Genomic DNA, 25,979 nt, shown 5'->3' on the forward strand with positions numbered 1-25,979 from the left:
ATTTTTATATCATTTTTAAGAATACAGTTTTACAAAGCAAAATAGAAAAATTGAGCAAAATCGGTCGAATAGTTTCTGAGAAATTGAATTTTTAAATATCTGATTTTTGCGAAATTCAATTTTTCTAGAACTATTCAACCAATTTTGCTCAAATTTTGTATTTTACTATGCAGAATTATATTCCTTAAAATGATGCAAAAATTTGTATACCTTACAATTCAAACTTTTTTGACCAATATTAAATAAAATAATAAAAAAGTAGTATTCATTAAAAATTGTTTTTCGCGTGGAATTATTTTTAAATAAGCGAATTTTATTATTGTGAGCAAGAATTTTTCAATTCGCTTAAAATTTTCTCGAAATGTAGCGAAATGCTGAAAAAGTAAAATTAACATAAATGTGTCCCAACTTTGGAACACTCTCCTAACCAAAATATTGGGACCATATTTCCCAGATTACGGCAACCATCTATATTTTGGGGATCAGAAATCCGAAAGAATGTCAAAAAATCAAATCCGTCGCTAGAGGTCACCCCTTTGAGTCATTAAGAGTGACTTCTAAAGCGTGAAGATCCGATCATTAGATCAAAAGTTATATATTAGCTTCTATCACCACTGATTTCTTTTCTCTCGCAGACCCTAGTCAAAATCTGTCTTAAATAATGTCCCAACACCCCTACTCAAACGAGTTAGACCTCGTAACCACAGTCAACGCCACCACTCCAGGCGAATGGCTAGGGGAGTTCTTTACATAGACAGACTATATGCCTATTTTCCATTTGTAACATTTATGAAAAATATTAGAAAAAATAAGTAATTAACCGTCATCTAACTCTTATCAACCATTAAAATAAACCACCACTTCAGATAAACCATAGAAGCATAAACAATCTACTACTACTCTTTTTGGTTAAAAGCATAAACATCAAAAAAGAAATTATTGCTAAATAAATGATAAAATAAATGATAGATCTGTAGAACTTTTTGGTTATTTTATCATGTTATCTTAGAGCACATCATCAAGAATCATTTATTCGGTTAAATTTACTTTTCAATTTTGTATTTTTCTAAATGTAGGATAATAAGAGCTATAACTTTGAAAACTAGAATTTACGGTAAACTTTTAATATAACAAAAGAAAATTTCCAAAATGAATGGTTTAAATGTCGTAAACTTAGGTTAAATTAATAAAACATTTTTTCAACAAAATTGTTTTTACCTTACAAGTTTAGTAATCTCTCCAGCTTTTTTTTCTTCGTGCAAAATCTGTTATTTTTCAATTCTAAGTATTTTTGAAATATCGCTTTCAAACTTTTCATATTGCGTTTTGCTTGAAAAATTTTCATTAGTAAAATATAATTCTTAAATTTCAAATTTAAAAAAGTATTTTTACTGAATATTTTATTTACTTTAAACTTTAGCTACATACATCCTTAAAAAATTGACAACGTACGCAAAAACTGTTAAAGCTTATTGAGAAGCATATTTTAATAAATTCTTGTATTTTAAGTATTTATTCAAAATCTTTAAAATTCTTTCAACAAAATCTCAAACAAGAAAGTTAATATTCTAAAAAAATAAAAATGAAAATGAAAGGAGGTTTTCTTTAAAAAAATATATTTTCAAGTAGTTGGCTGAAAATAAGATGATATACTACAAAAACTTGGCAACCAAAATTAGTATTCTCTAAACATAACTTGAGGAAAAATTTGATGAATCAGCTTTTGCAAACTCATTTTTTGCTAACTCTTTCTCAAAGGCTAGCTTTTCTCCTGTATTTGGAAATGCGTTTACGCACTAAAAATGCACGTGATCTGAGAAGAGAAAAAGGATTTAGAACTTTTATTTAATTTTACTTTTTATTTCGCTGATGATTCTTTCGAAATTATTCTATTCAAATAATTTCGAATAAAAATAGAGGGGAATTTTCTTTAGATTTTTCTTTAATTTTTTACTAATATCTTTCATCACTTCTGTTCTGAGAATGACAATCGCAAAAATAACTACATTCTGCATAAACCTGAAATCCTATTTTTCTTCTTCTTTCAATCTAATAAAATGAAAATGGTTTGTGTTGAATAAAACTTATAAAATACGCTGGTTGCAACATGCAGTATCCCACATAAAAACAGTTTTTCTTCTGTTAAAACCGTGCTAAAGTTTAAAATTATCCTAATTGAAAACTTTTAAGAAATTATTTAATCTATTATTAACATATAAACCTAATTAAATAAATTATTTTATTATTAATTTAAAAACCTAGTGAGATTTTTAAGTGTAGTAAACATTTAGTAAACATATTTAACTTTTTTATTCAACCAAATTTTCTAAGAATTTATTTTAACTTCAATTCAATTTCGCTGTGATGAATTATGTTAGTTAATAAAAATCTGCACATTAACCCTTTAACACAGATAGGCCACTGGTGTCCATTTTATACTCTCCAACTATAAGTAAAAATATCCTTCGGTATTTTTTAATTATAAAGAAAAAGTCTAATATATCCTAAAAAATCAGATTGACTTTTCATATATTTTAACTAAAATATAAAATCCCCAAAAAAGATGGGATTTTTTTTCTCCATTACATTCAAAAATTCAACAATAGTTGATTTTACAAAGTAAAGAAACTTAAATGATTAATTACTGTTTTTCTTAAATTTAAATAACTGCAAATAAGAATTATTGTCAGGAAGTGATCCGTGTTTGGAATTTTTACCTTTACCACAGGAAAAGCCCCGGTGTTTCAGGCTGTTTTTCATAACAAAAATGCTAAAAATATATAATTTTTCCCTTATTCTGATCTAAATAAATAGAAAATAATGAAAAGAGTATGTAAAATGTGTTTAATAAAAGTCAAAGGATTAAATACTTCTAAATTCATTAACAATACATGATATAAAAAAGAAAAGTTATAAATAAACTAAATAGCCAATATGAAAAAAAATAAAGCTATAACACAAGTCTTATCAAAAGTTGATCAGTGACGAAAATAAACGAACAAAATACAATGAAACCACTATTAAGAGCTAAATTGAAATTAGAATTTAGCGCATTTTATACCTTCAGTTGAATGCCGATACAGCATAATTTTTCATCTGATAAGTTATAAATTTACACTACACAAACAAATATAGTTAAACCTATCATATTATGGTAAAATTTACTGTGTTAAAATAAGAAAAAAGAACTAAAAGCTTGATAACTTTTTCCGATGCGTTTCGGTAATAATTTTGCTGAAATTAACAAAAATATAGTTTTATAATATGTGATAAAATTCAGTAAATGTATTAAAATTTTGTCATTTTATCATTAATACATTTAAGTTGACATAAAAGTCATTTATTATATTAAATTAAAATTTCAGTTAAATTCCATTAAATGTGTAGTACTATAATTTTGTTTTAATATTATTTCCGGTAAACCATTCCATATGAACAAAAAAATTACCAAATGAATGATTTAAAAGTCACATATTTCGGTTGCATTAATCAGAATTATGAGTTTTGATTCCCGAAATGTATTATTTCCCTACAATATGGTGATTTAATCAGTTTTTTTTCTACTTATGGATGCAAAAAATTTTAATAAAAGACACAGGAGCAAAATGCAGGCCACAAAGCATAAAAACGTCCACTTTTTCTTCAACGGTCATAAAAATATTTCTTAATTGCTTGAAATATTTTGAAATGCCCCAAAAATATTTCAAAGACTATTTTATATCAATATACCATAATCGTTAAGTTATTATAATAATACACATAAATTTTTCTTTTTACATTTTCAAGAAAAATTTTAAAAAGCAATGAAGTCATTATATATATATTTTTTAAAGGATTTATGCCCAGTAAGCAATATAAATAACGGAACATTTGAATGACTTTTGATCAAATGATGAGATTTTGCAAACAAAGATGCAAGATTAATTATACACAAAGAAAATTTATCATATAATAATTAATTTGTGAAAATAGTATTTTAAAATACAAGACCAGGCAAAAATAATTTCTATGTGTAATAATACATTTTGTAACAGATTCAGGTAGACTATACCTATTTTCTACATTTTGCAAATTTTTAAAAATTATTACTTAAAATTTGTCTTTGGCAAAAGGAATTTTAAACGTAATAACTTCCTTAAAAATAGTATGTCAAAAAGAGAATAAGAATGCATTATTTCCAATATCTTGCTTAGTCAGAGTTAATTTTAAAATCTGACTGTAGTTATCAATTCGAATTATTACGATGCGTTATGCATCTTTTTTTGGCACTCTCGATAAGGCCTAAACATGAAATAAAAAAGTAAAAAGAGTAAACCATATGGACTCTGTGATAAAATGCGAAAAATAAAGTATCATAATAAAAGTATAAGTATATAGCATAATAAAAGTTTTTTTTTAAAAAAAATTGGACATGGATATAGAAACTAGAATGTGAGACTCAATATGATAAAAAAAGTTCCGAGTTATTTTTGCATTGTTTATTTATTATTTATCTATATATTCTGTGTATAAAATTGGAATATAAAGTTTAGAAAAACAATAGTTGCAATAAATAATTCCCATAGAAATGTCCTTGACGACGCCATGAAATATTTATAAATAAAATAGAATACAAGGCATATAAAAATTGGGTTGTATTATATCATAGTACACTTATAAATAATAAAAAAGTATATGTATATATTTTTTCATGGAAGTATATTATCTCTAAAATATATATTGATTGTGGACTGCTGCAGTCTTAGGTAACTATTATTAACTATAGTCGCTAAAATTTAATTTTTTTTTAAAAATAAAATTAAAATCATTTATATATCATTAAAAATATTAAAGTTATATTTAATTAACTCGTATTATAAATAATGTGATAAATTATTTAAAAAAATCTGATGCATCTTGTCCTTAAATCCAGACAATATTTTTAATATAAAAACAGAGGTAACAAACAAATAAGAAACTTTAAGATTTTCTCAAATTTAATAGAGTAAGTACTTGAAGTAAAATATAAGGGTTGAAATTTGTTTTTCGGTAATTCGATTTCTCTATTTTTTATTTTTTTTTCAAACTTCTCAGTTTGAGATCCATCTTGTTGCACTCGAACTCAGGCAATATATATCTGATCCAAACCAAATAAATGGTTATCGGTGAAGCAATAAATTAAACTTGTCTGAAAATTTTTATGGCTTCTGTTTAAGAGCAATAACATAGTTTTATAAACTGGGATAAGCAGAAAACTATTTGACGGTTTTATCAAGATGTATAATGTTTTTGTTTAGTATTCGATAGAATGCATCAAACTAAATTTCTAATATATAATATATCAACATCAAATATTTAAAGAAAGTTTAATTTGCATTTGCATAATTTTGTAGCCATGCAAGAGAATGTAACGTTTAATGAAGGATATTTAAAACCGCTAATTGTTTTAGAATCTCTATTTTATCTCCATTGTTCGATTATAGATCTCGTCTATGTGAAAAAAAGCCCAGTATTCGCATATAATTGTGTTAATAAATTAATTATTACATTAAATTATTGGTTATTAAATTAAATTATTATTTAAAGCATCCTAACCCAATTCAGAGATATGCACCGTTTTCCACGGTGGTAACAGCAGCAGGATACAGACGGAAAAAAAACCCTGATTCGATCTTAGTTGGCGCAACTCCCTTCATATTGGTGACTACACACAATGAAAAGGCAACTCTCGCACTGCTCAATAGATGTCAGCACTGCACTATTTAATAACCCAACTCACCTTCGTAAGACAAAGAAATCGTCTGAGTTTTAACAAACATCAAAACCCAGGTTGAAGATATCTTCTATGAGCATAACGTTTATTTAAGGTCAGCAATTGTGTATTTTAAGAGGAAAACTTCTTCCAGTCACTGACCACAATCTTGCGGTGAAATTTTGTAGAATAAAACTATGTCTTTACATCCTAAAGGGGACAGCAAAAAGATATGGTACACCAATCATTCCGGAGTTTCCATAACGACTATTAAAATGCAAACACTGATCATCTCGTCGTAATCAACTGTGGAAGACGGTTTATGTTACTGCAATATGTAAGAAAGGGCATGCTGCATACACACTTTCTTTAATAAAAACTGTTTTTCTTGTTTTAATTTTAGTAAATTACATTTCTTCAAAATTTCCAGCTGTGATTAAGTATCAAGAATGCGAGAAATCATATATTTCTGCACCTTGTTAGAATCTTGGTTTCATATTTAATTTCCACAGTGAATAAATTAATTCCACCCCAGTCACATCAGTGCATCTCGATGCCCTGGAATCTTGTTTTATTCATAGGAATACTGATTCCCTTGTTAACGACATTAATTCTATACCACTTCTCCATAACGCGTGGAAATTTTCCCCAATTCGCCCTTCTCTGCTACTGAGGTTTTTCATATTTTGTTTTTCATCGTTTTTCTCGCTCAGTTACTGTGGTTATTCTAATTTTGTTTCTAATCTTTATTTTTCTGTTTCTTGTTGGTATTTCTAATTACAACTTTTTGTTTTATATTTGAAGTCGCTTTTGTTTTTTCGCATTCACGTCTGGCAAGTCTTGCAATGGGTGACTGTTTTTGAGCGCTTGAAACATGTTGACTGTTTTTTTTTCTGTTGGCCTTCATATACTTGTACCTTAGTATCCGTATTGTACGACACAAAAAAATCATGATAGTAGCATCGAGGCACACAAGATTACGCAAAATTATTTTTAAGTATAGAATTGATCTTATAAAACCCAAATTGATTTTATCAATTTGGATCAAAAGATCTTTAGGAACACGTTTGTCAAATGGATCCAAACTGATCTCTAAACCGAATAACATTGTTGAGATTTGATGTGGCCCTGGTATGGTGAAAAAAATACTATATAGTGTAAAATATTTCTTTCGATGAAAGATTTTGTAAGAAAAATTATCTCGTGTACTGATCTAGTATACTTTGTTAACTTCAACATATTTGTTCACGACTATACACTTTACTTAGGAATTTACGAAGAGATATGTAAAAAGAAAATAATTTTATTATAAAAGACTCGTTATCTTATTAATTTGAATATTTTGGGAAATAGATGATGAAAAGTCAATTATTACAAAACAAATTTAGACGACACTAACGTAAACTAAGCAAAGAATACCACATCGAGTCAAACAATGGCACTGTTAGAAATTTCTCAGAAAAAAAAGTAGTTAAATAACAGCTTTTTAATTTTTACTTTACCATATTCAAGCAAGACAGTCAAATACCATAAACAAGATGTTCTTCAAGCTGTTAAATGTGAAAAAATCGTTTATTAACTGCTTTTGCCTAATGCGGTGAGACAGGCAGAATTTTACGGAATCAACAAGGCTTATATAATGAGGCAAGTTCATTCCTTGAGGCCGAGTACATATCATGCCAAGAGGGCCAATCTGTCAATCTCATGAGCGATAGAATGGGGGATCGAGCCCCTGCGTTCCTTTCAACTGATGAAGAGGTTTCAGAATCCTGCACTCCCCATTTTTTGAGACACGATACTCTTATTTACGCATAGATGGCAGCACTATGCCCAGTTTAATTTTTTGCGGTTTTGAAACTATGCTAGTTGTAAATGGTTTCTAATCCATAAAAGTTAAAAAAGCTCTTTACCGTAAATTTTACGGTGAACTGGATGGACAGATTACTGCCTGTTATTTTACCGTAAATTTAGAAGGAAAATCTAGCAGTGTTTAAAATTGAAAAACACAAAAAAAGTATTAGGTTATACAGTATCAATTAAAAAAAGAAATAAGTGAATAGTTTCATAGCAGATTAAATAATAGACCAACAAGTTTGATAATATAAAGTTATATTTATGCAAAACAGCATTATGAAAGCAAAACAAAGAAAGTTTACTGCATTACCTTTAAAGGCTAATCATAATACAAATTAAAAAAGTTCCAGAAATGATTATTAAAACATTTTTCTCTTTTATGAAGCTTGGTGAGCAAAAAACTAAAGTAAAATTTAATTAGTTATTTACAAATTAAAGGGTTTGCCAAACATACCTCAATATTTACTTATTTCCTTTTTTTCTGAATATACTTTCAAAATGCTTAAAACCAGAAACATTTTCTTGCAGCAGTCGAATTATAAGAATAACATCGTATTTCACAAGTTATTTGCCATCCTACATCAATTCTACTAAATACATTTTAGTTCACAATAATATTTCGTTTCCATAGAAAACGCCTCGTTATATGAACTAATAAGAAAAATATGCACATTATCAGTAATATAAATACAAAATTTTAATTCTTTAAAAGCTACATGATTAACATTAAATTCTCAATTGATTTGCAAAACTTTTGAAGCACTAAAGTTTAATATAAAATATAAGAAAACAAGAATTATGCAATTACAAAAAAAGGTTAAGACACAAAAGTGTTAAAGTGACTGAAATTAAAAATATAAACATTTTAACGGTAAGTATTAATTCTGTTTATTTTTCAAAGAATTAAATCAAGCATAATATTTAAAGCAACGATTAAATTAACGTTTTTATAGAAGCATGACACAGCCAAATGTTACTTCGGCAGACATAAATATTTTTTGTTTAATCTTGTCTGCTTTTGAAAGGTAAACAATTTTTAAGTGAATAAAATTATTAAACAAAATATAATTATTTAAAAAAATTAAGCTTTAATTAATAAACATTGTTAAACAAAATGACGAATTATTTTAAATAAATTTTAGTTTATTTCCTTTTGATAAAAACTTATTTCTGTATCAGTTTCACTAGAACAAATCGCAAATTTGCCTTTATAAATTTACGATATATTTTCTTCTTTTAATCTTATGAAATTAGATGTTAAGTCTATGATGTATGACCATAGTGTTTTCAAATCGAAATAAAGGTATTAAGAAAAGAGATACAAGAAATATTTATGCACATTTTAAATTAGCATGCAAGTACTTAACAAATTTTGAACACAAAATAAATAAATATTGAGAGAAAAATATGAGGAAAAAAAATTCTTGAAATCAAAATAAAAAATGGTCATTTCTTATATATTTTGAGATGAGATGGCCATATTCACTATTCGAATTTTCCTTCTGAAAATATGGTTAAAATAGCCAGCAGCAGTCTGTTGATCCAACTATCCGTAAAGCTTATGGTAAAGAACATTTTTTTACCCTTACGGCTTTTAAACCTTTTACAACTAGTATGGTTAAAAAACCATGAACACATAACCATACGGTTTCTTAACCACTTACAACTAGCATGGTTTTAAAACTCCAAAAAAAGACATTTAACTGGACATTGGAGATATTTCAATATGAAGGGAAAATTAAACTTGGATTCATAGATTTTATATTTCAACTACTTAACTAATTATCAAAAATTAAATTTGCAAATTAAAGAAATTTTAATCTCAAATAACTGTTTCTCTTAGATCTAAACAGCTGCAAATACGTACAAATTCGAAAAAATTATCGTTTGGAAGATTTTAACTTTAACACTAGAAAAAGACACCTTTGTTTCATAGAAAAGTGTTAAAATGCTAAATATAATATTTTAAACTAAACTAAATATAAAAATTCATATTTTTCCTATTTATGTTTGAGCAATAAATAAAAATTATTTTCGCATTTTTCACTTATTTTAAACTAAACTAATTCAAAATAATAAAAAAGTATGAAAAATATGCTTAATAAAAATTCTGCTTCAATGGGTTAATAGAAAAATATTCAACTATTTTCAATTCTCAACAATACTGCAACAGTGCTATACATGTTCAAACACAGCATAAATAACTATTCACATCTTTAAAAATAATTTTAAACAAAATATAAAAATTCATTCAATAGACGTAAAAAAAATATTTGAAATACTAAATTGAATCATTTATTTCCTTTACTGGACAAATGATTGAAATGCAACAAAGGGAATAAAATTGACAGTAACCAGATTGTTTGCATACCAACTTAATTTTAGATTGAAGACTTCACACAAGAAAACAGTGAAAAGAAAAAGTTTCGACCGTCAGATATGCAAATATTCTTGCTTAAATTTTAAGTCTGATGGTATAAATTCGACTCCAGCAATGTAAAAAAAAAGAAAAAGGAATTGAATTTTTTACCTAAAAATAAAGTGTAAAGCTTAATTTAAAAAAATTGCAAAAATGCATATTTTGTAGAAATGGATAATCTTAAGTAATTATCTGATTTAAAAAGTATGTAATTTAATATTCATTTACCAAATAATTTTACGGAAAAGGTCCGCATTTCAAAATAAACAGTATGTTAAGTAAATTTAGGCTATTAGTGTATAAATGTAGCGTTTTAGAGTGGTTTTACGGGTTAAGTCTGCTTATGTACGCAGGGTTTTCAAATCTACAACAAAACCGTTGTTTTACTGATGAATACCTTCAAATGAAAGTTCATCAGTGACTTCATAAGAACATGGTTTTTTCCCCGCGTTAAAATACTGCTTACTAGTGCTCTCCGATGCCTGCTTTCTGACGCTAGCCAACCCCTAAAGTTTGCTACGCAAATGCTCTCTACTGAGATGGACCTATTTGAAATGTGACCTAATATGAATTTAATATAATTGTTCATAGTTTATATATTTGTTACTAATTATAATTGATTGTCACTAATAATTATAAAATTTGTCCGATCAGCAATAAAAATATAATTCTTTTACTTGATTTTAGCTCTGAAATTAAATGCAACAAAAAAGAAAAGTAATAATAAATCCACATTGAACATGCGCCACAGAAATATTTGCATTGAAACAGAAATTTTTGCAAAAAAATTGCGAAATTTAAAATGTTGTTTAGTAAAAATTTTTACCAAACATTAAAAAAAAACAAATTTTAAGCACAATTAGATATTTCGGTATTTGGAACTCTGTAAGGCTTGCTAAACTTTTTCCGTTATTGTCGTTTATATTTAAAGAGATTAGTGGAAGAATCAGGTAAGTGACATTCTGATTATGAAATTTTATATCTCACATTTTTCAACAGTAATTTAGAACTTTGATAATTTTTTTTTAATGTTCCTCCATTTTTAAACTTTTAATTCCGAATCACAGAAAGTGATCCATATATGAAAAACATCTGCAATAAAAAATTTTAGTTCATATTTGCTTATGTCAAGTGGATATTTTATTCTGCTACCTACAACTTTACCTTTAAAAAACTCTACTCGTTGAATAAAGACCTGACTGCAAATATTTATTTTAAAAATAAATTGTGGTAGACCAATCTACCTTGTTTCTGAAAAAGAAATTTTAATGATATCCCTGAACTGCTATTTTCTTCTTCGTTGAAACCGTCCTTTTAAAAGGACGTTAGTCACAAAGGGGTTAATATTAATTCTAAATTCCAATTTTCTCTCTATTTTTTTTTTTGTTCCTGGAAAAATTGTCAAATATATATATATCGTTGTTGGTTGCTGCAGAACGCCTTGCATATATTTTAGGTGCAACCTTAGCGAAAAATAATTTTTGACGAGTAAAAAATTTCAGCTTTACAAAACTAATGAAAAAAACGTTACAATGCTGCCCATTGTTGGGAATTATGCGTCATAGAAAGAAAATTAACAAAAGAGTCTTCATTCCGTTTGTGAACTTAAAAACAAAATAAATATTATTTATATTACATATAATTTTATCTAACTTGTTCAAAAATCGAAAATTTATGTATTTAAAAACAATTTAAATGAAAAAAATCAAAGCATAGATTAAACAGTTATTCTTAAAATCAGATTTTTCTTTTAAACGTAATGTACTAACCTCAAATTTACATGAAAAAATATATATAAAGGAATGAAAAAAAATGCTAGCATAAAAAAAGATGCACATGACCTTTAACAATTTCTTTGACAAACTAAATATTCGATTCTTGGAATACCACGACAATTAACTAAAAAGATTCGAGTGCAGCTGTTTCAAAAAGCTTGGGATTGATTTTTAAAGTTAAATGCTAAAAATTGAAAAGAAAATCGTAACTTAAGCATTTGGAGAAAAAAAATGAAAAGACAATTATTTTCTTAGATAAAAATATTTTCGAATCTACAATTTCGATAATATGCATGCAATTCATAAGTGTATATATTTGCATCATTAGGGATGCAAAAATTGATAACTACTGTTCAGTTAAAGTATACATACATTAATAGTTAACATAGTTTAAACTTTGGAAAGTTAAACTTTCAAATAAATTATGATAGTTACCAAACAATATTTATGTCTGGCATTTTCCGGAAAGTACAAATTTGAAATATGTTTTCCTTTATCCACTTTTATTGTTGCTTTGGTTTAAATCTACATCAATCAAAAAGTATTTTTAATGAAAAAATTATTTTCATTTCCATTAAATCAGTATGATTATTTGTTAGTTAAGTAAGTTCAAATAAAAATTGTAAAAACCATTGAAAAGTTGATATTTCAGTATGTTTAAAGACCAACATAGCATATGTGTATATGTAAAGCGTCAATAATGTTTTTTTTTACCATTTGTGTGTAACGTTCAAAAAATGACTCAGAAACGTTATTATTCCCTAAGATATAGGCATACCCGCTTTCCCGGAACATAATAAAAGCTATTTATTTGTGTTTCTATGCTATTTATGTTATGGAGAAATTATGTTACGTCATTTATTTATGTTAAGGAGATAAAACATTTCTAAGATTATCGTACTGTAAGGTAGTGATATTTCTGATAAGAAAAAGAAATAAAACATAATATAACCAAAATATACAGAACTTTAACTACTCATTCCGTAATATTTCCGTTTGAATGGAAAATATTTACCGGGAATTCTGATTTTCGAAATTATAGTTTTTATTTACTCACATTTAGTAAAAAGTATTAAACTGAAAAGTAAATCTAACCGAATAAATTGTTTCTATGCCATGCTCTGAGGTATCATGATAAAATTACAATATTTTACAAAGTATGAAGAAAAAATTACAATATTTTATCACGACTTCTTTTGCGTCATCTTTCAAAAAGTCAGAAACGGTTTTGATTACAAACTAAAATAAAATACGCATAATAAAATCTAATACGAAATTTTTGCATAATATTCGTACATTATTTTTCTAAAAACTCCAAAAGGCTCCATATAATACAAAAATATTATAATTTTAAAAAAAAGTATCATGAAAATATATCTTACAAGACCAAAATATTATTTCTTAAGCAAAATATTTTGAAATGGCTTGATAAAATAATGAAAGGTTATTTTTCAAAGAAAAAAATATTCCAAAATTTTTTATATTTTAAATAAAATATTATATTTTTCATTAAAAACGATCAAAAATAATTTAGTGCATATTAAAATTGTTTTATATTTAAAACACAAATATTTTGTCAAAAAAAGGGAACGGTACTGAGTTGAAATATCCTCAGTGGTAATCGGATCATGGGTTAGAGTCCCCCTGCGTCAGGCTAACCGTGGGAGGTTCTCGTGGTTTTCCTCTCTACTTAACGCAAATGCGAGTTGGCTCCATCCAAAAGGCAAAATTTCTTCCAATACTCGATCCAGAATTCCCTTGTCTTCTGGATTGGGTTCAAAATTACAATACTAAGTAGTTAAACATTGGTAATCGTAAACCCAAAAATTGCGGTGCCCCAAAAACGACGGTTAAAAAATAAAATATAAAATATTGAAAGCTTTTTATTTAAATTTTTAAGAATCACACGAACTCTGCATATTCTATTCCGATTCAACAGATCTAATATATTATCCAAAATAATTCTATAACTCAACAGGACCCTACATATTATCCAATTATACACACTCAGACTTTGATAAATATTAGCGTGCTAGCAGTGGTTAAGAATAATATACAACAACTAAACCCGTGACTGCATGAGGTGTGTAAGTTGCATGCAAAGGCTCATAAAACATGAAAAAACTCTGAGAACCATTGCCAAAAATTTTATTAAGTTTTTTATTTCGAAAGTGATTAATTAAAAAGGTATATTAGAATTTGTTTATTGGATTCTTTTTACACGACTTTTAAGACAAAATTCATTTCTTACCGTTTATTGAAGGTTTTTTATGATAACTGCATGAAATATGTTATTGTCCATATTTTAACTTCAATTTTTATAAAATGGCCATCTCACCTCGACATTAAGGAGATAAAGCCACTTTTTATTTTAATTTCACTCAATATTTCTATCATTTTGTCCTCAATATTTCGTTTTTTTCCGGCATAAAATGTATTAAATTTGTGTATGAGAATTTCATACCTACATAAACGTTTCTTGTATTCTAAGTATTTTCATTTCAATTTGAAAGAAATTATGACCATCCACCCTAAACTTACCCTACAAGAGATAAAATAGATTTTCCAAGTTGGAAAACAGTAAATGAAATGAGATTAGCAGAAAAAATTATTAGCACTAGAAACATTATTAGCACTTTATGTGTTTAGTTGTTTAAATTAAAATTACTGAGGACAAATGTAAAATAGTTTTAAGAAAAACTCTCGATTTAATGACAAGGTTTTCACATTTTGAATGCCAGTCTTTAATGCAGATCACTTTAACCTTGTTAAATTAAAAATAAAATATTTGACCAAGACGTGCTTTCTTTGAATAAACAATAGCCGATCAAAAAGATAAAAAAAATTTTAACTTTTGAGGATTTAAACTATTTAATATTTTACGTATGAAAAATGTTAAATATTGAAGCGAATCATATAAATTGAAGTCTTTCAATGAGTGTCTTCAAATATTGTAATATCAAGTCTGAAGGAGCCACTTGAGGTCTTTAAATATATCAGGAAACGAGTCATAGCAAGAAGTTGCAAGACTAGTTGTGACAGTTTCCAATCTACGATTTCGGATCTCACTTCTATTTTCTGTGCCATCAGACTAACTCTCATAAGACGAAGTGAGTTCTGGAACTCAAACGAGTTTCTCAAATTTTCGTCGGTGACAGTCGTTGATGGCTTTTCTGAGAGATTTTCCTCACTGACCTTTTCGCAGAATTTCAAAAACTACCTTGTGCCACCGGCAAAATTCGTCGCTTCAACAATCATTACCAAAGGTCCTCATGGAATAATTATAAAAGTGACGTAGTGCACTGTATGGGAGGCTAGCTGGAGTCAAAAGTGAGTCTTTTAAATATATATATAAATATACACATAAATAAAACCGTCTTTGAACAATCGACCTAATTTTGGGTTTACGACTACTAACTCCGTAGCCATGAAAGTTTGAACCAAATCAAGAAGATAAGGAAACTCCTGGATCAAGTAATGAAAGAAATTTGCCTTCGTGGATGACTTTTTGATGGAACTCTCCCACATTTTAGTTACATGAAGAGGAAAACCACGAAAACTTCCCACGTTTAACCTGATGGCAAGCGGACACTAACCCATGATCCTTCTACCACTGAGGATATTTTGCGTCAACACTGTGATCTGTGCGATCCGGGTGCGGAATTTGAATCGACCAGCAACTGCCGAGATTCGAACCCGGATCACTTCATAGTAAGGAGAACGCAGTTTTTGGGGCTTATGAATAATAATATTCAGCTCCGTAGCCTTGTAATTTTGAACCCCATCCAGAAGACAAAGGAACTCCTGGATCAAGTATTGGGAGAAATTTGCCTTCGTGGAAGACTTTTTGATTTAACTAAGCAGCATTTGCGTTACATAGAGAGGAAAACCACGAAAACTTACCATAGTTGGTCTGATGGCAAGGGGACTCTATCCTATGATCTATCACTGAGGATATTTTATGTTAGAACTGTGGTCGGTGCGAGCCTGATGCGGAGTTTTATCGACCACCCATCCCCGGGATTCAAATCCGGTTTACCTCATAGGAAGGCGAAAGCTCTATCCATTGAGTCACCGCGTCTCTATTTGAGACAATTGTGCAACTGCGCACAATTTCTCTGATTATAAAGGGGCTAGACAAGATGAGGTGTGAACAAATTTCACAATAAAATCAGTATTATTACTTTTCTGACAGACCATGTTTAGTAAGAAAAAAGAATTAGTGCTGCTTTTGAAATAAAAAAATAACAAGCAGCTAGAAAGAACAAAAATAAGCAGTTTAGGTTTAGTAACAGTACTTTCGTATATTAAGAGTAGATTCCTCTCATGATCAACCTAATTTTTAAAACATATCACAAAAACGTACAACGTTTGAATGAATAGCTCCTGGCCATTACTTTGTTCAAGAACAAGAAAAATTTAATTGGCATTTCATTTCTTAAGTAAGCAGGATAAAAGATAATGGAGTTATCGAGCATGCGCTTTATTATTTTTTTTATTATTACATGCGCTTTATTATTTTTTTTATTATTATTTAGCATATTTTTGGACCAATTTCGACGGAATTAGAAGCGTTTTAAAATGCACTAGCTTTTCAATAACTATTTGATTATTATTAATTTTTTTAACAAAAACTTGCACCTCATAAAATAAAATGCTATGAAGAACCTACTTTTTTTGGTCCTCTTTTGTTTTTATAAGTCAACTAATCTAAGCAATGTAATGATTACATACAGAACGCGTTCTCCGAAAAAGTTTGCAAAAACGTATATTTATTACTCACTTAAATAGGAGAAAAAAACATCGCTTAAATGAGTTTTTTTTTAATATCTAAGATTTTATCTGAATTACGAGAAAATCAACTTTCAGTACAGAAAACTATAAAGATCAACAATACTACTTTCAAACAATACTGACTTAAATCTCAAAGCGAAATTTATTTAAAAGAAATTTATAATAAAAACTTATATTAAAAAATTTTAAAACAAAACTTTTTTTTCCAGTTTTCTGATCGATGTCAATTTAAGATATTGAATCTTCTTTTAAGTTTTGTCTTTATTTATTTATTTATTTTTATTTGAAAGTGATACAATCATGTACTATAATTTTTGTAGCTTTCAATCCAATAAAAATTGCATTTAATCTCCATTTCTCCATTTTAAAATATGAAATTTGTTATCAATTTAGCTAAACTTACAGGCTGTTTAAATACATTAGTCATAAAGAATTTCATAATTATATTCATTCCAAAAAAATTTTATTATTAATCTGAGAAACGGTTTCGAATGCAAAGAAAAAAATAATCTTAAAAATTGGATTAAATTGGAAAAAAAATAAAGCAAATTAGTTTTGAGCTTACTTCATATATCTCACAACAATGTTATGCATATCAACTCCTAATAATTACTTTAATAAATAAATAAAAAAAAACTGCGATTGTGGAAACAGAGCTTGTTAACAACTTTTGCCCTTTTATGCTATGGTTGTTCGTCTATGAATAATACAAGAGAAAACATATTGATTTTTCAATAAAGATAAGAGATTTCAAAAGCTACGAAAGACAATTAAAAAGAAATTCAGCGTATCTAACTAAAATAAATTAACCGGATAAGCAATTAAATAAACTATAAATTATTTATAATATAAATGCAGTTTATAATCATCATTTGAACCATTTTGAAATATTAAACAAACTGGCGTTAATATAAATATAATTGTATATATGTAGAGAGAGAGAATCTTGCATAGGTTTTGTATGCAAACTAAACATACAAACATGCTAATTATTTTTAAAAAAACACTTGAATAATTAAGAAAAACGGATACTGATATCCTAATATTTTTTTATATAAATTATTTTTCTTTCATTTTTTCCAAAAATTTAAAAAATTAGTATTTTCAATACAAAAAAAGAACATTTAAGTTTACATCTGAAATTTTTAACTTCGAAGGAAAAATATTCTTCAATTAAAAGAAAAAATGCACGTGAATAAAACAGGAAAAACATATTATCCTAAGACTCACTGATAAAAAACAATGAATTATCAAAACAAGGAAAAATAGAAATTCTATTCATTCACAAATTTTATAACTTTTTCTTGAAAGAATAGAGTTATAGAATTATATAAACTTAAAAATAATTATTAATTGGTCAATAACGATCATATAATATTGACCAATAACGATCAATTAATTTATAAATAGTTCAGAAACCATCCAGAAATTTCCGTTTCTTAAATATTAAAAATTATTTGTTTTTAGCTTTAGCAATCGTGAAATTTTTATAATGTATTTCTACGATCTTGCTTTATTTAATTTTTTTTTTATTTTTTAAATTAATTTTGAAAATAACAATGGTTAATTAAATCTGTTTTAAAAACTTTCAAAAATAAACTCTTAAGAAAACAAAAAAAAATAAAGCTTTTCATATGCGAAATTTGTAGCTTTATCTTAAAGCAAATAAACGAATTGATTGTTTTTTTCTTCTTGTAGTTTCTGAAGTTTTAGGGCAAAACTTATTTTTAAATAGAGTTACGAAATAAAGAAATGCAACATATTTAAAAGACAATTCCAATTTAATTTTAATTGATAACTCGCTTTCATCTTTTTAATATATCACCAGAAAGTTTACAGTTTTTAATAGCAAAAGAAAAAAAAATTCTCCTCATGAATGTAAAACTTTTATGATTAAACAATAAAGCTTTAATTTAAATTTTGCATTTTTTTAAAGAAAAATATAAATTAGAAATAAAAAACTAATTTTTCAGAAGTCTATTTCTTTAATCTATTTTAATCTATCTATTAAATCTATTTTAAAAATATATTTTTTTATAAAATTAATTTTTTTTAAAAAATCCATCCAGATTCAAAGTTAAAGTTTCATAATTTTTTCTTAAGATCCATTTAAAACTATTAATTAAAATATGTTTTTCGTCGCACTTTAATTAAAATTTTATTACATATTTATTAAATAAGCAAAGAAATATTGCAATACACTCCAAATTTAGAGCATGCATTGACAAAAACTTACCTCTTATTGAGATTTAAGTATAATGTCACTGTTTGAAAGATGACCAGCTGTATAAAATTGTTTGAGCTGATCTGCAACCATGCTACTGCAGAAAGATCATTCTTGCCTCTGTACCCGACAGATTTCATCGGAGCTACTGCCCAAATATCTTCCCGAATCGTAGGTGGCGGCACCTTCGGCCCTCCCCTTTGCGCAGCCAACTTGTTGAGTGCCTAGTTAGCAGTCTTTTAAGTTTTCAGGAACTGTGCTATCCAACCAATAGCGTTTAGAGCGGCATACAAACGTGCGCGGGACGTATACTTCTTTTATTTGAATCTTTATTACGTTATCTCATGAGTTTCAACCAACCCTAGTAGTTATTCAAATGTATAGGAAGTCATTAATGAAAATTTCATTATTTCATCATATTTCCTTAAATTTTATCTTCTCTCAAATAAATGATTTGATGATAAAAGAAAGATTGATCAGCAGTTATTTAAATGTGTTCTGTGACTAGAATCTTTAGTACATTTTTTTATGACTTTCAACCAATCCTAGTAGTTATTCAAATGTATAGGAAGTCATTAATGTAAATTTCATTACTTCGTCATATTTCCTTGAATTTTATCTTCTTTCAAATAAATGATTTGATGATTTGACGATAAAAGAAAGATTGATCAACAGTTATTTAAATGTGCTCTGTGACTAGAATCTTTAGTACATTTTCTTATGACTTTCAACTAATCCTAGTAGTTATTCAAATGTATTGGAAGTCATTATTGTAATTTTTATTATTTCATCATACTTCTTGAATTTTATCTTCTTTCAAATAAATGATTTGATACGTCAACGGTTATTCAAATGTGACTGGAATATTTAGTACATTTTCTTATGACTTTCAACTAACCCTAGTAGTTATTCAAATGTATAGGAAGTCATTAATGTAAATTTCATTATTTCATCATATTTCCTTGAATTTTATCTTCTTTCAAATAAATTATTTGATGCATCAGCAGTTATTTAAATGTGTTCTGTGACTAGAATCTTTAGTACATTTACTTATGACTTTCAACTAACCCTGGTAGTTATTCAAATGTACTGGAAGTCAGTCATTAATGTAAATTTTATTATTTCATCATATTTCCGTGAATGTCATTTTTTTTCTTGAAATAATTGATATGATGCGTAATATCGAACATAAATGTTCTCGATGACTTAAAATAGATATGTTTCCACAAACAGAAATTAAGAAAAATTTTAAAACAAAATACGTACACTGTAGAAAAAAGTTTGCGTATCTGAACACCAAAATGGGTGGCAACTAAAAGTTCAACTGCACCAAAATCAAGGATACTTCCTGGTGTAGTGAAGCTCCTAGAACCATCCTTAAATAAAATAAATTTTTACATAAATTTATTTTTTGCAGGGAATTATCTTTGGAAAATTTAATGATTCTGAGTAAAATTTTTCCAATTCGCTTAAAAAGTTCACGAGATATAACGAAATAAGCAAATATATAAAATTATGGGGAACAATCTTTGGAGTGCTCTCATGACCAAACCATTGGGACAGTGTTTCCCAGATTGCTACCACCCCCTATATTTTGGGAGTCAGAAATCTGAATCAGCCGAAAAATAAGTATGTTTATTCAGAAAAGGTACGTTTTAGTGTCTGATTTCGTAGCTTAAAATATCGTCTACACTTAGTAATTAGGATATTTGAGGTAACCCCTCCTTAAGCCATTAGGAGGGAGTCTTAGAACGTGAAAATCTGATCATTAGATTAAAAGTTATTCCAAGCGGTCCTTTTTTTGCGCATTGCACATTTTTTAAAGTGATAAAGTGTTGTATTTCAAGTCAAGTGCTTCTTTAATTTTTTTTCTTATTTTCTCTTGAAAATCTAACTTATGTCCCATATGAGAGTAACATGTAAGGAAAGAGAGACTAACGCTATCGAATCGAATCGAATTTTATGTGGTGAACACTGGAATCGAATTTTATGTGGTGAACACGGGGATCGAATTTTATGTGGTGAACACTGGAATCGAATTTTATGTGGTGAATACGGGGATCGAAGTTTATGTGGTGAGAGCACTGGAATTGAATTTCATGTGGTGAATACTGGAATCAAATTTTAAGTGGTAAACACTGGAATCGAATTTTATGTGGTAAATACTGGAATCGAATTTTATGTGGTGAATACTGGAATCAAATTTTATGTGGTGAATACTGGAATCGAATTTTATGTGGTGAATACGGGGATCGAAGTTTATGTGCATAAGTATAGTATCTTCAGAGATATCTTTCCACGCCATTTTGAACTTTATTAAAATTTTGAATTTTGTTTTCGCTGTATGGTTTTAATTCTTAGGCAAAAACTCTTAACACAGTATCAATTTATGGTACTTAGGGTACTTTATGGTACTTATGGACCTTGTCTTTCTTGAGTGGGAGAAAAAAATGCTTGATGTTCTCTAGAATATTTATAGTTTTTTTTTTAAAAAACTGAAAGATTGAAGATGTTTTTTAGTAATTTCGGATAAGTAGTTTAATATTGAGCAATCACTTGCTCTTGAATTTTTTAAAATATTTTCTTTTTACTGATTAAACTGACGAAACACCAATTGGATAATACTGAAGAGATATTTTAAATAAAATTATTGAAAAATCAAAGATGTTCCTCAAACAGCAAAAAAAAAATTATAATGCTAAACTACCATTCTATAAATACTTATTTACAGAATTCTATAATTATTATTTTTTCAGAAGAAAATCTACTGAAATTTTTTTTAAAAACTGCTTGCTATGTTACTCCGATTAGGATCGGTTAACGACCTTATATTGCTAAGATGAATCGAAGCATATTTAATATTACCCCTTAACGTCTCAATCCTTTGACAGTTGAGCTCGGTAACGAAAAAAAAAGCCTCTTAAGGTATGAAGTATGGTAACACAAAGGTATCATCCGCACCCAATCATGGGGTTTACCTGATTTTAAGGAACAGAAAAGTAGTACTTAACAGCTGAAATTAAAGCACCCACAAGAAAAAGAAACCATTAACCACATAATCGAGTTTTTAAGAAATACTAAAGAAACAAAAGCGTTAATTGAAATAGTAAGTCTTGAAATTGAAAAAGATTTTTGTTTCTACGGCAGGCACTGAACTTTTGTTCACCTCGGAAGATGTCGGCAGTATTGCTCATTTATCGTTACCCAGTGGGCACCTGCGAACCTAAGTCATGGAGGCGAGCAACACATTACCCACGAAACACTCCCACACCCGTTTACAGGGTAGGCCACATTCACACATCACAGAACAATACAGAGAGAGAGAAACATCCATGCCGTGAGCGGGATTCAAACCCGCAACCATTGGCTTCACAGTCAGGTACGCTGACCGCTCGACCATCTGGTCGGCTAAAATTCAAAAGGAAATAAAAAGCAGAAGACCGTAGAAAAACTGAGAAAGGACAATCAGAGTTCATAAATATAATTATCAGTAGCTTGGTTAAAAACTTCATTCGCTTCCGAAAGGACGCAAATTGTTGTTGCTGTTGTAGTTAATTTATGTCGCACTAGAGCTGCACAATGGGCTATTGGCGACCGTCAGGGAAACATCCCTGAGGATGATCCGAAGATGTTCCATCACAATTTTGATCCTCTGTAGAGGGGATGGCACCCCCGCTTCGGTAGCCTGACGACCTACACGTGAAGTCGGGCACTTCACGGTAGAACAGTTAAACGAGGACCAATACCGCACACCCTTGCTCCCTACGCAGACTGATCCAAGTGGTCACCCACCCGCACATTGACCGCAGTCAGTGATGCTAGACTTCGGTGATCTGCTGGGAACCGTTTATTAATGATCAGTCCACTGCGGGACGAAATTGAAAAGGAAATAGCCAGCAAAAGACAGGAGAAAAAACTGAGAAAGGACAATCAGAGTTCATAAATATAATTATCAGTAGCTTCATTAAAAACTTCATTAGCTTCCGAAAATACGCAATTGGAAACAACAGTCGAAATGTTACAAGCGCTGAGAAAATGTCTATTTTTTTAAGATTTGCAATTCTCGTAAAATCTGCTCCTGCTTTTCAACGCTTAAAACTTGTCGACTGTTATTTCCAATTTGTATATTTTTGAAACAAATTAAGTAATATCTTACCACTTCAGCAATATGTTCATCAAGTAATATTTTAAAACTTAAGTTTCCTTGGATTACTTTTCAGGAGTATCAGTTTTTCTGAACAATTTAAAAAACATTCTTGCATCTGATCACCAATAATGGTGGCGATTGCGTTGCACTAAAGTGGTGTTCTACTGCACCAAAACTCAGGGATAGTTTCTGGTGCTGAAAACACTAAGATTGCTCTTTTATACTTACTGCTTTGTGTAAAGTAGCAGTCACCAACCTTGTAAAAAATTCTTGATCAAATTAGGGTATAAAGTCTCGGTACTTTTTGCGCATCATCCGCAAAATCCATTTTACCATAAATTCCATTGTTACAGTAAAATATTATACAATAATTTTTAATGTAACATTTATTTAATTAGAGTTATTCAGTGTTTTTTACAGTACTTATTACTGGAAAAACTACGGTATATTAGATTTTTTGTTCCGCAGTATATTCCCGTAAAAATAAATTTTATTGGAATTTTTTACAGTGCATGTTTTTTATTCAGTAACACTAAAGTTTACAACTGCAATAAGATATGATCCTCAAAAAAATCAATAAAATTTTTTTTCTAGGCAATGTGCTTTAGGTTTGTAATTCAAAACATTTTAGCATTTAAATGGAAAGTCATCATAGAAATATAATCAGGAATTGTCATTTTTTTTAACTATGCATGGTAAAGGCATGTCATCTCTTTAGCTATCATTATATATTGTTATTATACAAAATGCGGTTATCACTTTTGATCCGCAAAATCTTCATTGAAAAAAAGTTTCCTAAATAAATTTATACTGATAAAAATATATTCATTTGGAAAAGTTTGTTTTTGTGTCTGATTTTTAAACTTAACTAATAGGCAATATTAACTACATAATCTAACTCAGGTGTGCAAGTCAAACTATAAAATGTATTAGTACTTAAAAAGCCAATCATTGGGCGGAATTATAATCAGAAATTATTATTTCGAGATATATACTATTGTATACTATATGCCTACCTTCTTAAACTACTAACATAGGCTATACTGTAAAAAATTCCTGATTAAATTACGGTATAATGTACCGACAGTATGCGGGCATCATCCGTAAAATCCATTCTTACAGTAAAATACTTAACAGTAATTTTAACAGTAATATTTATTTAATTAGAGATTCAGGGATTTTACTGTAATTGCAGAAAAAAGCTTGGTTTATCAAAGTTTTTGTTCCGTAACATGTGTTTGTAAAATCAAATTTAAACGGTAAAAAGTACTGGCTACCTGAGTGCCGTTACTTTCTTCTGCAATTTGATCCGGAATTTTTTCAGTTAAATTTACAGAAATACAAATGTGGGTTATAATTTTTTTTCTCATCATAAACCTATTTACCATAACTAAGGTTTAGCAACTAACATAATGTTAATTAAAAAACATTATCCAGTTTTTCAATTCAAAACATAAAATATATAGGTATGGGTTAACTTTGTCACTAAATGAAATTATAATCAAGATTTATCATTTTAATTTATCTCTCATACTATATATATATAAATACCTGTCTTTTTACAGCTCTCATTTATTACTCTGCAATATTATTATCAAATAATACATCAAATTCTATCAAGTTGTAAACTGATGCATCACTTTGACAAGTAACCTCAACCTTAGATTAAGTTGTTTCAAACATCTGTGTCACGCAGGATATTCATTTACATAATTTCCATATACGTTATGATGATATTTAAACACTATGAACCGATCAGGATACCGTAGAGTTATTAGTCTTAATTTCATATTCCCATAAGCATGACAATTAAATATATCATTTTTAGATTTATTTTTCAATCATAAGAACATTGTTTAATATAAATCAAAACAGTTGAGTGATATTATAGTGATTAAAATAGGATAATAGTATTGTATATTATTAAAATATTGCTTAATATTTATTATTTACTAACTAAAAATATTTTCCAATTTGGTCAGATTTTGGTTTTCCATACTTTATCAACGATATGGACAGTTTACTTTTAAATGAAAATTATTAACACTTTAATTAAGTGATATTTCAGTGAATCCTATAATATTACGTAAACAACTTTGCTGCAAGAGGATATTTATAATTAAATGTTATCAAAAAATACACTCCATAAAATGCTTTACAACTATAAGATATTAATACTTAAAAAATAGTGCAAGAGAATTCAATATAATGGTGCTTTTTCGTAATAGAATATTTATAATTGATTTTAAGGGAGCTAATTCAATAAGTATTTTTTAATAAAAGACAAACTGCCTTACTACAACAAGGTATTTATAGTTAAATATTAGTACGATTAAATCAAATTCAATAAATACTATAAAATATTAACTGCTATACTGCAACAGGATATTTATAATTAGATGCTAGCAAGAACTTATGAAAAAAATAATATTAAAAATGTAAACTGCTTTAGTGTACCAGTATATTTATTTTAAATAGGTACCGAAATTTCTCCTAATAAATAATCTTTGAAAATGATTTGAAGATTTGAATTAAATCCTAGTCCGTACAAATTCGATAAGTGCAATAAAATATAATAGCTTTACTGCAAAAGAATATTTAAAGCTAAATTGAATCATAAACAAATTCATTAAATACTTAAAAATGTAGAATGTAAAATATTTAAAGTTAACTAAGAGTGTAAACAAACTCAATATAATAATGCTTTAATGCAAAAGAATAAACTAAACTCAGCGGCGCGACAGCCCAAAGAGTACCAAGGCCTACTGTGCCCATCTCAGTTTTCTTCACCTTAGGCTCTGGAGTGCAGGAGCAGATGCTCCGATCAGGTGGTCAGCCAAACATGGAACCCCCAGTGTTTAGTTCCCAAACATGCTTGGTACTCATTTATCGACCCACTGAAGGGATGAAAGGCTGAGTTAACCTTGCCCAGCCCGAGGATCGAACCAGGGACCTGTGGCACGACAGCGCAAAGCGCTACCGCTCAGCCACCGGACTTCAATGTAAAAGAATATTTATATTTAATTTTTAGTGAG

The 25,979-nt window shown here is 28.3% G+C and overlaps 1 protein-coding gene across 2 annotated transcripts in view; it reads right to left on the reverse strand.

Moving 5' to 3' along the window:
* LOC107439647 (5-hydroxytryptamine receptor-like) overlaps positions 1-18,970 on the reverse strand; it is a 497,423-nt gene extending 478,453 nt beyond the window's left edge. Inside the window, exon 1 of one of the 2 annotated variants that reach the window (XM_071188193.2) lies at positions 18,810-18,970. The gene's annotated coding sequence lies outside the window, so the exon portion shown is untranslated. The remainder of the gene's footprint in view (positions 1-18,809) is intronic. The other variant, XM_071188195.2, reaches the window with a different exon arrangement.
* Positions 18,971-25,979: the final 7,009 nt, after the last annotated feature.

The sequence above is a fragment of the Parasteatoda tepidariorum genome, chromosome 12, assembly GCF_982258835.1.
Source record: "Parasteatoda tepidariorum strain Cologne lab strain chromosome 12, Ptep-v5.0, whole genome shotgun sequence".
NCBI classification, from domain to species: Eukaryota; Metazoa; Arthropoda; class Arachnida; order Araneae; family Theridiidae; genus Parasteatoda; species Parasteatoda tepidariorum.